We start from the raw sequence: 14,527 nt of genomic DNA, 5'->3' as shown, positions 1-14,527 counted from the left end.
AAAACTGATCTTTAATGTCTTCTACAGGTCGCATACAGGATAGCGAGTGCTCATAGTGATCCACGTAGTACTATTCTAATAAATAAGAAACGAGTTTAGGAGCTCAGGAACAGAAATGTACATGTTCAAAAAGGTGCAAGGCAGTATGCAGTTCTTCTCATCTGCTGTTCAATTTGTAAATCAAAATTATAATGAAGTAAGAGAAAGAAGAAGGTATTAAAATTAAAGGCGAAACGACATCAGTGATACGGTTTCTTGATGACTTTGCTGTTGTTTGTGAAAGTGAGGAAGTATTACAGAAACTGCTGAACTGGAAGAAGAGTTTGCTGTGCACAGGATATTGACTGGGAGGAAACTAAACAAATGCGGAAGTATTGAAGGCTAAATGAAATGAGACTGTCGACAGACCTCACTTCAAACTAGGCGCCCTTGTATGAGATTAAGTGAAGGTGTTCTGCTCCCTTGCAAGCCGTCGCTTGCCGAATCGTAAATATATGTTTGAGTGATGCTAAATGTTATTATCTTTACATAATGAAAAGTGTCATCTTCTCAATATTCTTCAAATCATGAGCTACTCCCTTAATATTTATATATGAAACTAGTGAATTGGCAGATGGCACTTTTGTTATTTATGCCTGCAGTCACTTTCAGATCTCAAATTAATAATCAAATTAATTAATTTAATAAGATTGAACCTTAAATTGCTTATGTATCCACATACCACCACAATAAAATAAAAACAGTGAATAGTTGAGGGAGTATGAGTGAGGACAGTGGTGTGTTTAAGCTTACAAAATAATGACAAGTTTTATCAATCCTTTCATAACTAGAACGAGCTGATTAAGTCTTACACAAAAAATAGCAACCATAAATCAGAAAAGGGATGGTGTTTGACTGCAAAGCATTCATTGGGGTGGACGCTATAAAACTTCTCCCCAGAATTAGTCCCTTTTACAACGCAATCTGTGTCTGTTTACATGAATTCACTGTGAAGCTCAATCCTATCCAAATGGAATCGACTACAACCAAGTATACGAGAATACGTAGTTCAATGGAGAACAGGGAACTGTGTATATCATTTAACAACCCTATACTGGTGCAGCAGTATTTTACCCTTTCCCTTGATTCGGGCGGCAGCACAAACGGCCCTCTGTGGGTGATGAGCGGCTCCCTGCGGCAGCTGCAGTGTTCTGACGCGTCCACGAAAGTTTGCAAACTACATGGGCTGGCGTTCTGGTTGTGTGGTAAACTTTCCTATCAGAGCCCTGAAATCCTCGCAGATTTCAGTGTAAGCTGCACCCGTTCGCTGGTCTGGTCAAACCAATACGACTGACAGGCATGACGGTCAGTGGCGGAATTGTCAAACGTCAGGCAGCCGAATCAGGACGAATAAGTTCACTTTTCACTAAACCTTGGTACAGGAGGCGAATTAGCAAAAACGGTCCTGCCCCCACATGGCAAAAACCAAGCTATCCTCTGCTCACTGAATCTCCCATCTTGACTGTTCTGTTGGCCCGCTAGCCAATCCAGACAAAGTACGAGGTTTCCCACGCTGGGGGAGCAAGCCTCCACTTTGCATATCCTGATAGGATCAAATCAGCGACTCCAAATCTCGCCATTTGAAGAAAGGAGATTGTAGACCAGGGAGGCGCCTTTCCCACTGCAAGCAACATCATGCTTAGGCAAAAAAAAAGAAGGAAACTGGAGGGACCACAGTCCCTCGTTTATGGGCAAATCTAATCTTTCCAGATCGATCATTTCCAGTTGCTGATAGAAAGCCGTTAAGCTTCCCAGACATTCGTGCCCATGAAATATACATATTTTTATATATATATATATATTTTTTTTTTTTTTTTTTTTTTTTTTTTTTTTTTTTTTTTTTTTTTTTTTTTTTTTTTTTTGCTGCTGGCATCAGGGGAGTTCCGGTCTTGCCTCCACTGAAGACATGCACCAGCCTTCTGTCCATGTCATCCTACCTTCTAACATGAGAAAGCACAGAATTTTGTGACCTTCCCACTGTTTACACAAAGGGCCAGTTTACAGCAGTCCTCTTAAATGGCTTCCTCCACCCTCCTTCCGCCAAACTGGCCACCTTCTCGATGGACTGCCGCCTGGGCTAGATAATATGTTTTGCAAATCGTCGCCCTCCTGTAGGACCCTAAGCAGCAGGAGGAGGGTGCAATGACCAGAAGTCCTCTGCAGGTATGATCCACGGTGTGCTGCTTCCCAGAATCACTCACACGGCCTGGTCGCTCGTCTCAGAATTTATGGCCCCCAATCCATCTCTCTCTCTCTCTCTCTCTCTCTCCCCCAGTTCTCCTTCACCTTCATTGTGGTCCCACAGGTTCAAGTTCTCTACAAGTTATATATCCAGTTATAAGAACATTCAGCCCACAATTTCCTCAAGTAAAAATTCATGAACCACGCGTATGAAATATCGTACTGCAGAATGCCGAGATCATGACCTAAATATATTAATCTGACTGACAATGTTCTTAAAGTGAGAGAGTGGCATGCCACCTCCTAACCTTGCAAGCAAAATAACGCATGATGGAGGAAGCAAGAAAGCTGCGACAATCAGGCCAAGAAAGTGCTCTTTCATCGCCAGAGAAGTATACTACTCTAAAACACAGTCCTCAGTTTGAGGTTGCCTGGGCACTTTTAGCCTTTTTCACAATGTGGACGATGGCTGTTGACCTCCAGCTAAAAAACCAATCACTGAAACACCTATCAGTGCAGGAATTAAACGTGGAATGCGATCTTTGGTTTGAGCAGAAACTTAAGCATTTTAATGTCTTCTTCTTCTGATTTTTCTTCTTACTCATTTCTGCTTCACTTCACTTTTTGCCGATGACGCTGCTAACTGGATACAGTTTTTTAGAGCTTATTCTTAAGTTTACGACCAACAGCGGTGATAACATGTTGGAAATTTAATCCCAAACCCGATTACAATTTCTTGTACACTGTTTTATCAACTGCCAATTCTGCAATGCATTGTTCGATACCAATGTCTCTTCTTGCAATGTATTGATCTAGCTTTATCAGTCAATATTCGGTCTTTTGCTTGAAATCCTGGAAAATCTTTATTTTTACTGTATGTGATGTTGTACTCCTTGTGCACCTCATCCAAAATATTAGTCCCCCTATCTCCACTTGCTAAGTGTCATTCCGGCTTTGTTTCACGCACACAATAGTTATATCTAGGAATGTGTATTTCGACCATTATGTTATCGATAATATTGCTACCACCTCTGATGCACTAGCTACCACTCATACTACGCTGCTGTACCGTTAGAGACTTGTCCACGCAGTTCTTTTGCTATGAAGGAAAACCGAGCCACTTAAATAAGCCTTATTCCATCAACATTTTATGACACAATCTCTGAGAAACACGTGCAGTTCAGAGCTATTCTGCAATTCTTTGCATATAAAATTCTAACATTTTCACCATCTCACCTTTCCTTTAAAATGTAGTTCGTGGGGTATGTTCCTTGCACGTTGCAAACTGTAAATATCTCTCATGACCAGTTCGGTGGGTACGATTTCTCAAATGAGCTGTTATACTTTGAAATACATACTAAATCACCTACATTAAATTTATGCCGCCATGGACCTACCATTTTAGTATGATAGTAGACAATATATAGAACCTAATTGGTTTCATTCGTATTGTGGGAGGTGTACTTCAGTTATACTCATTAATAATTTATGGGAGAATGTCTGGCCATTTGTATGCATCCACCTAAGATTTTTTATCATCATGTTCAGCGTTTCAGGACACTAGCTTGCAACTGGGAGAAAGTGGAGTAGTCATGCATTCCATACCACCCCACCACTACCATTGTAATATTCACCCCCATGGTTGATTTGAAGGTTGTTGTGGCACTGACTCATCCCTGTCTGCTCAATTGTAAAAAAAACCTCTGCAACATGCTTCCAAATTCTGTTTTTTTTTTTTTTCAGGTAATGTCAGAGAAAATGTGGAATACATACCAATCATCATTAAGATGTATTTGAACCTTTCATTCACAGTCGAACACTGCAACATTTGTACAACATGAGCCTGCCTTAAGTCATCCAACCCACATATTGTAACAAGCCTATGGGAAATGATTTGGGTCCCGGCTAGTGTGGTCCTCAAACTGCTGTCTCCATGATTATTTGATGATTCGTCTTTCCCTAAGGTCAGGATTGACTGATATGATTTTGTTGGTGCGAGCTGTATTCCCCAGTGGTAGCTCGCGTTGAAAGCAGTCGTAGGTATTCTATTATATCGTTTGTGTCATCATACTATATATGCTCCAGATATGAACCCTTTTCCAGGCACTTAAGTGTGAACTGCAGAGTAACCAGGTAGATATGTATGTAGATATCAGTTGTTGATTGTTTTATGCTGAATGTTGATATCGTTACCAGTGTTGCCAAATAATATATGTTCAATGTTTCTGAATTTTCTACTGTCTGGAATTTCTATTTGTCCTCTTGGAGCACTGTCCCATCCATGTACATTAGACATACATAATATTTTGTCGTATACCTATTTGTCTTTCAGTAGATGCTTGTCAGGGTTCGAGGTTTTTTAGAGTACTGGAGACACAAACTTGGGGTTCTATCAGTTTCCTTATTCCCAAATAGTATTACATTCTTTGTTAAGCTTACACTCTTCATACTCCATGTATATCGTTCTTTACTCCATGCCCAATTTCCAATGTCCATGTCCAGTCTACTACTGTCTCCACGACAGTTAATGAAATCAGCAATAGAATACCATTATACGTCTCTACCTCCATCTGTGTTAGTAGATGTGTGTGAGTCGTTCAGTGGATTCAGTAATTGGTTTAAACGTTTCTCTGAGAGAATGACTGCATCCTAAATTTACCATCCTTACCTACTGTAATTTCCATTGAATAGCCTCCCGATCCTAGATGACTTTACATTTTGTTGACGTCTTGTTGCATACTGAACTGACTTTGAGACAGTGTACTTTTTATATAGTTTATTTTTCCTCATATTCCTAAACCTTCTTCAGTTTCATTAACCCATGTATTCAGTTCCACAACCTTAATCAAAACTCCTCTCACATTGCTCCTGTTTATACCTCATAGAGTATCCTGAAATTTACGAAACTCGCTAGCTGCAGCATTCATGTGATTCACAAATGCTTGGCTATTGATACTCTCTTGACCATCTTTGACTTCAATACTTTCTTTGAGCGAATCACTCTCTTTCGTACGGGTTTTGACAATGTCTCTGAATGTATAAATATTCTTCACAACATTTTTCTGAGTTTCACTGAGGATGTCGATACTGTCACTTAAGACAACAGTTTTCACAATCTGGTTTTCGATGGTTAATTGAATTTTCGCAGTTCTGGATTCCATACACAGATGAATGTTCCATCATGTATCCCCCTCGTTCCAGGCAGAATACTTGACATATGTGTGAATTTGTCCATGATGTAAAGCATAATAAGGTACTTACAGCCTTTATTGTTGTGTATAGAGAAACTGTATCTATATTACCAGTCGCATGTCTAAGACTCATCCGAGCTTACTGACCTGTCCATTTACTATACTGAATAATGCCTGAATGGTTCTATTGTTTTCCTCAAAATTTATCGTTTTGGGGGAATCTCCTGATGGTCACATTTCCATGGTATGATGTTTAAGAGCTTCAGTGACATTTTCAATGTTTGTATCTGCATATGGCCGTGGCTTAGGCAGAACACCTGACATACATGCGAATTTGTCCATGATGTACTGTATATTGATATACTCACTTCTGCGATTGATATACAGGGTGGTCCATTGATAGTGAGAGGGCCAAATATCTCACGAAATAAGCTTCAAACGAAAAAACTACAAAGAACGGAACCCGTCTAGCTTGAAGAGGGAAACCAGATGGTGCTATGGTTGGCCCGCTACATGGCGTTGCCATAGGGCAAACGGATATAAATTGCGTTTTTTAAATCGGAGCCCCCATTTTTATTACATATTCGTGTAGTACGTAAAGAAATATGAATGTTTTAGTTGGACTACTTTTTTCGCTTTGTGATAGATGGCGCTGTAATAGTCACAAACGTATAAGTACGTGGTATCACGTAACATTCCGCCAGTGCGGACGGTATTTGCTTCGTGATACATTGCCTATGTTAAAATGGACTGTTTACCAGTTGCAGAAAAGGTCGATATCGTGTTGACGTATGGCTATTGTGATCAAAATGCCCAACGGGCGTGTGCTATGTATGCTGCTCGGTATCCTGCACGGCATCATCCAAGTGTCCGGACCGTTCGCCGGATGTTTACGTTATTTAAGAAACGGGAAGTGTTCAGCGACATTTGAAACGTCAACCATGACCTGCAACAAATGATGATGCTCAAGTAAGTGTTTTAGCTGCTGTCGCAGCTAAGCCGCACATCAGTAGCAGACAAATTGCGCGACAGTCGGTAATCTCAAAAATGTCGGTGTTGAGAATGCTACACCAACATCGATTGCATCCGTACCATATTTCTATGCACCAGGAATTGCATGGCCACGACTTTGAACGTCGTGTACAGTTCTGCCACTGGGCACAAGAGATATTACGGGACAGTGACAGATTTTTTGCACGCGTTCTATTTAGCGAAGAAGCGTCATTCACCAACAACGGAAAATCCACGATGGCTGCGACAAAAGGGAACATCAGCGACATTAGTGGATTAATGTACGGTGTGGCACTATGAGAGGAAAGATAATTGGCACCCATTTTATCGATGGCAATCTAAATGGTGCAGTGTATGCTGATTTCCTACGTAATGTTCTACCGATGTTACTACGAGATGTTTCACTGCATGACAGAATGGCGACGTACTTCCAACATGATGGATGTCCGGCACATAGCTCACGTGCGGTTGAAGCGGAATTGAATAGCGTATTTTATGACAGGTGGATTGGTCGTCGAAGCACCATACCATGGCCCGCACGTTTACCGGATCTGACGTCCCCGGATTTCTTTCTGTGGGGAAAGTTGAAGGATATTCGCTATCGTGGTCCACCGACAACGCCTGACAACATGCGTCAGCGCATTGTCAATATATGTGCGAACATTACGGAAGGTGAACTACTCGCTGTTGAGAGGAATGTCGTTAGACGTATTGCCAAATGCATTGAGGTTGTCAGACATCATTTTGAGCATTTATTGCATTAATGTGGTATTTACAGGTAATCACGCTGTAACAGCATGCGTTCTCAGAAATGACAAGTCCACAAAGGTGCATGTATCACATTGGAACAAACGAAATAAAATGTTCAAACGTACATACGTTCTGTATTTTAATTTTAAAAAACCTACCTGTTATCAACAGTTCGTCTAAAATTGTGAGCCATATGTTTGTGACTATTACAGCGCCATCTATCACAAAGAGAAAAAAGTGGTCCAACTAAAAAATTCATATTTCTTTACGTACTACACGAATATATAATAAAAAATATGGGTTCCTATTTTTTTAAACCCATTTGATATCCGTTTGACCTATGGCAGCGCCATCTAGCGGACCAACTATAGTGCCATCTGGTTTCCCCCTTCAAGCTAGACAAGTTTTGTTCTTGACGCTTAATTCGTGAGATATTTGGACCGGTCATGATCAATGGACCACCCTGTATATAGAGTAACTCCTAGAAGTTTCATCTATATCACCCATATTTCATTCTCTTATTTTTTCAGTAACCATAAATCTGTACTCTGTACGGTTCAAGGAATTTCCACACATCTTTATAAATTCACTGAATTTCATATATCAGTTTCCATATGTGCTTTAAAAATATTTTAGATTCATATTGTCCTGTTTGAAATCGATAATATGATTTGCATTATCCCTCAGCAACAATATGTCTGGGTCAAATAGAAAACTTCAACACCCATATGATAGCAGTTACAGAAATATTTCCATATTTGATACTTGTGTTCCACTCACCACTATCGAATATAAACACTGTATTTGGGTTTCTTTCTACCAGTGGTGGGAAGTCACTACTTTCGCTACATGCTGTATATCGAGGATTTTAGAAAACCATCACTGGGTAGATCTCATGATACAAAATCATTCCCACACCAGAACATTTACTGTTGCTGTTATTTAACGACAATTCTTTATTAAACAACATTACTTTCACGTTGGATGGCTTTTCCTCATATGAATATTTCATTGCTGCTATATGTTCCGATATGTTCATGCTCCTACTCAACTGATGGACTTTTTCAGCAGAGTGTAATACTCATACCACTTATCACAGTTTTTACAACATAATATATAACTTTTTTTCTTCACGTCGAATCCATGAACATACCTTTAACTCACTGCTAAAGGAGAATAATGACTGAATGATTCTTGTGTTTACAAGAAATCTATTTAACCAGAGGCCTTGAGGATTCTGGAACTAATCATCCCTGAATATGTGTGTAAGGTGCTTCTTGATATTTATAGGAAAGTTACAGAAAGATGTCAAAGTTTGAAAACAATTCACTATTATTTGGTTCCTAACCCTACAATGCTACTGTTATGTGGTATTTGACACAGCTTTCGATGGTTAATTCGAGAATTTCAAAGATATACTTATATTTCTAAATATGCATCTTGTTATAATCATTGTAATTTTAACGCATTATGTCAAATTAGTGGACTTCCACCTATTAAGATGCAACGAGAAAGATGTAAGAAGGTAAAAATAAAATAATGGTTTCATATGTATATTTTTTCTGTATAAATGCGCACCATTTCAGCTTAGCCAGTTTGGTAGTGACTTCTTTTCTTTTCCTACCTTACACTCCGAGATGCTACGGCTGTTCAACTTTAAAACTTAAAAACTCATATTTGAATGAAAGACTGTTTTGTGGTTGAATATTATTTTATTATAAATCATAGGGTACAGAGCATCACTCTTCACTGGCACAATATTTCCCAAATAACTGCTTTTATACACTGTAAATTTGGCCTGTAGGGCATGCAGACTTATAGGTGCAATAAAAACTTTGATGTTCCTTACTAATTTCACCAAGTATGGAATCAGTACGTAAGAGGCTAATAGTATGAGACTTCGACGCTTTGCAGACACATGATATTATACATGTGCATTCACATGAACACTGTGCGCATGCAGATAACACACATCATTGACTGCAGCTCTAACATACTGCTGCCATCCACTCGGTCTGTCTAATACGTCCCATAATGCACCTCCTGTGCCACGTTAGTTTATAATACTAGAATGATGTACCTAAATAGCGGAGTCTCCAGATCCTGTCTTGAGTGCTGCATCCCTGTTCAACTCTATGATCACTTTGAACCAGGAGGAGCAGATCGATATGGGTCATACTCTGTGGTCATATGAGCATTGATGTATGGCTTCACACAACATAGCTCGTTCCAACCCATCTGCCTAAACTGAACACTGGGTTTGATATTCTCAATTTCCATTACTACTTGGCATTCACTGTCTGCAATTACGCCTACATCCACACGCCTATACTTGCAGGCACTCAAGTTATGTGTTGTGGCAAATAGCAAGCGGTTTTTTTGACTGAGGGTCAATGAATGTTTGCCTGTCCTGATCACACGTATCTGCCAGCCAGTATGTGCATGGCACACTTAACTGTGGCTGAGTTGTTTAAAAGAAGGAGAAACAAGAAGTACATGTGCACACACATGCAATGAATAATGAAAGAAGATAATAATACTTAAATTGAGTCCTGTTCTTCTTCCTCTTATTCTGCCTGGCTGATCTCTTATTCCGCCTGGTTGATCTCTGACGCACATGCTCCATGGTACTTCCCCTACACTGAACAGAATACAGCTAACAGGTGACTACAGCTCCTTCACAACTGTGGGGGTAAGTGACTGCAGCACCACCAATTAGCAGCGCCACCGCCATTTTCTCTGCCACAGTATGCCACAGTCTGCTATCTTGTCTGTACTGTCTGCCATGACGTCACCATCTTGTATGACATCTTGTGATCTTGACCTTGATCTTGGGAGGGGGAGAAAGATGGGAAATGTGTCAATGAAAGTGACCCAGATCTCTCGTTCGTCCAATTCTGTTTGTTTTTATCACAAGGTATTGTGTCTGTGGTACTACTGGGAGCTGTTTAAAGCTAAACTTGTAGGGGAGGAGAGTAATTGAACTGTATACAGCAAATAATTGAGGATATTTTGGAATGCTGTTCCTGGGAAACAGCAATCAAAAATTAGAATAAAAGTTTTTTAATGAAGCTAGTTTAGGCCGATGTCTTTTCTGACTGGCTGCTACAGACACACAACTGTTGCTAAAAAATCACACTCTTCACCTGCTCTGCCAGCCACATATCTTCTTCCACTAAATCAAATAATATTCTGGAACTTAACGGACAGAGAATTAATTTGGAAATGTCCCTATCCGATCTGTTCGGAAGGAAAAAAGAGTCAAAATGCTCCTGTGAGTGTGAAAACTGGTTGTTTTACAGTCACCATGTACTTCAGTCCAGAATGTACGACATGAGTGCATAACGTTTATTCCTACTGTTTCTCTCATTTAATTGATAATAATTATTTCATTTAACTCTCACGCACACGAACCGTTCATTCTCTCATTCACTCTGATGTGCTAAATGGGAAGATCTGACGCGCGAAAGACTAAAAGTTTTGAACGCTGCGATCACACAGTTTGGCCTTCAAAATGTATGGACCCAGGATGGCAGGATCGTAATCAAGACGGAAGGAGGGAGGAAAACGGTGACAAACATGTTCGAACTGAAAGACTGAGCGAAATCTCGCGAGACACAAAGTCTCATATTGTAATCTGTCTAATATAAGTTAATTTTTTTATTCTTTCTTTTCATTTTTTTAGCTTAAATACTGCTCCGTTATTTCTATAAGTACCATAAGTACTCTATTTAAAATCAGTCAATTGTTTCACAAAAATATTGTTTCTTTATTTGTCTATTATAAGTGCTCATGTATATTCATATTGTCAGTCAAATGGGAATTAACATCCTCCATTAACAGGAATCTCCTTACAACCGCCTTTCTATATCTGTTATTTTCATCTTCGCCACTACCACTACTACTACTATTATCTTTTTCGTAACCACTACTGCCACTTTCCATCTTTGTTTTCGCTCCCTTCTCCGATACTTCCAGCGTGTTTTTCACCTTTAGTTCACAGACGCTTGAGTCAGTCACGACCTTGGACACCTGTAAACATGTCTTCCCCCGCGAAATCCAGCTTTTGTCCCTCTTCCGGCCAGCAGGTAAACGGAGCGCGCTCGGTCCTACAGGCGGCCACAATGGGACGGACCGGTTCCGGCGGCGGGCTCTTTGTGGCCCACGCGAACGCGCAGTCGCTAACGGCTCACTTCGACGAGTTCTGTGACCTGTTCTGCCAATCGCTGTTCCACATTATCCTCGTCTCTGAAACTTGGTTGAAACCAAACATTTCTTCCGACGCTATCCGAATCGCTGGTTACTCTCTCCTAAGGGCAGATCGTGAAACACGACGCGGGGGTGGTGTGGGTGCCTATGTTCGCTCTGATCTGACACCTACTGTGCTATGCACATCGGATGCAAAGGGCGAAGGAGAAGCAGAGTTCTTGTTTTTCGAAATAAATACATCAAATCAGAAACTGCTAATTGGAGTAATCTATAAACCTCCAAACGTCGGTGCCATGTCCTCCTTTCAGTCTGCCCTGTCCTCACTCGTGACACAGTATGAACACATAATCATTATGGGCGACACAAACATCGACTTACAGTTAAAATCTCCCTCTGCCGAAAAACTAAGGCGACTGTTCCACTCCAATGATATGAGTTTAACACCGCTGGACCCAACTCATCACACGCCACACAGCCACACAATCATAGATATAATAGCAACAAAGCGACCAGATAAAATAATCCGCGCCAATCAGACATCCGCTCCGGGACTCTCTGCTCATGACGTGATATTTTTAAATTACTCAATGCATACTACCAAAGAAAAATCTCACCTGGTAACCTACAGAAACTTAAAAAATGTTAACCATGACGCTCTTCAAAAGGATTGCTCAGACATCCCTTGGCATGATATAAACGATGAACCGACTTTAGACGAAAAAATTCGGCAATTATGTCGCAAAATTATTGCACTGTATGATAAACATGCTCCTCAACGCACTGTTAAGGTAAAGAGAGCTCCCGCTCCGTGGCTCACCACTGCATTACGTCAGTTAATGAATAAACGTGATGCTGCACATAGGGCCTTCAAGCGTAACCCAACTCCCGAGGCGTACGAAGCTTATAGGAAACTCCGAAACAGAACCAAGCAAAGCGTGAGGAATGCCAAAATCAGACATGCCCGCTCTGTCGTATGCGGCATATCAAAACCTGCTGCACTGTGGAAAAAGCTGCGCAGTTTCGGTATAGGGAAGCGAAGACCTGACGCTGTTTATCAAGCGTCTGCAGAAGAATTAAACGATTTCTTCTCAACAGCTGCAAACTGCCACGCAGCGACAAATTACCAGCCCCAAGATATGAATCTCTCGAGAGACAAGTTTTTCCTAAAACATGTCACTACCGGCACAGTACACAAGGCAATTATGAGAATCTCTTCCGAGGCAGTAGGAAATGATGGAGTGAGCATTGGCATGATTAAGAACGTCGTAGACACTATTATTCCAGTTATCACAGACATCTTCAACCTGTCTCTTGTCAGTAGTACATATCCTACTGAGTGGAAGCAAAGTTTAATTAAGCCTATACCCAAGACTGACAACCCTAAGTCGCCAGGTGACTACAGGCCGATCAGCATACTACCTGCAATTTCTAAAGCCCTAGAGCACATCGTCCATGAACAACTGACGGATTACCTCAAAACTCATAACATCCATGACGAATATCAGTCAGGCTTTCGAAAGCACCATAGTACAGCAACCGCATTAATCAAACTAACTGATGACATTAAACATGCTATGGACAGACGTGAAGCTACTATCCTAACACTGCTTGACTTTAGCAAGGCTTTTGACACAGTTGACTTCGATATATTACTAATTAAAATGAAACAGCTGAATTTCTCAAACAGCGCAATACAATGGTTCGACAGCTACCTCAAAAACAGAAGTCAAAAAGTCATTTGTGGGTCGGAAAAGTCATCATGGAAAAACGTGCGCTCTGGAGTTCCCCAAGGCTCCGTCCTTGGTCCACTACTCTTCTCACTGTACATTAATGATATTTCTTCAGTGATTCACTCCTGCAACTACCATCTTTATGCCGACGACATCCAACTGTACATAAGTGCAAGCCCCAAAAACATTGCTGGCGCAGTAGCGAGTATGAACGCAGATCTTTGCTCTGTTTCTCGATGGGCGCAGAACCTAGGTCTGAAACTAAACCCCAAGAAATCCCAGGTCATACTTATATCTCATCCAAAGTTAATCAGCCGGTACTTTCGCGAAACAGTCCCTAAAATACTCCTCAATGGTACCCAACTACCATACCAAAAAACAGTAAAAGACCTTGGAATAATCTTGGATGAACACCTAAACTGGGAACAACAAACAGTCACAGCTTGCCGGAAATCGCTCTCCTCCCTACATGCAATTCAAAAGTTTAGAAAAATATTTCCAACCCATGTTAAACAAAAATTAGTCCAAACACTAGTCTTGCCTAATCTTTACTACTGCGATGTAGTTCAACACGGCACAAATAGTGAAAATTCTAGATGCCTCGAGCTAGTGATGAATGCTTGCGTCAGATACGTGTGCAATATTCGGTTGTATGATCATATCAGTCCTTCATACTCCCAGCTAGGTTGGATACGCCCACATACGGCACGCGATCTCCACACGATGTGCTTACTTCATCGATTTCTTAGCTACTGGTGCCCCCAATACTTATCTTCTCACATTAAACACCTATCATCATTCCACAATCGCAACACCAGATCGGATACGTCTATCATCTTGGCTGTACCTTTACATAACACAAAATCTTTCTCCGTGTCATTCTCCATCTCAGCCATACGACTATGGAACGCGCTCCCCTGTGATCTGCGTCTTATCCAGAACTACTCAACATTCAAGAGGGAACTCAAAGCTTACATATTAGGGACGGTATAACCACCATTCTTGTGCCCCTCCCATCTCTTTCTTTCTCCTCTCCATCACAGCTTCTAATTTTACCGTTCTATTTCTCTTCCTCTAACCTATCTACCTCTTATATATCTCTTTCACCCCATTCTATCGTCTTATGTCTCTGCTCGATGAGAATAACTCACAAGCTGCAAGAACATAACGAGAAAATTCCCAACTAACAATGGGACTGACATTCAGAAAAGAAAAGTATGTTTACTTTCATATACATAGTCATCATTATTATTATTATTATTATTATTATTATTATTATTATTATTATTATTATTATTATTATTACTATTATTATTATTGATTGTTATAATTATTTTTTATTGTTATAATTATCATTGTACTACTGTTATAATATCTATTTTTTTGTTTAACATCAATACTGCATAATAGGCTATA

The sequence above is a fragment of the Schistocerca gregaria genome, chromosome 5 (assembly GCF_023897955.1).
Source record: "Schistocerca gregaria isolate iqSchGreg1 chromosome 5, iqSchGreg1.2, whole genome shotgun sequence".
Lineage (NCBI taxonomy): Eukaryota > Metazoa > Arthropoda > Insecta > Orthoptera > Acrididae > Schistocerca > Schistocerca gregaria.
The sequence above is the reverse complement of the archived record's forward strand: the minus strand, read 5'-3'. Positions refer to the sequence as shown.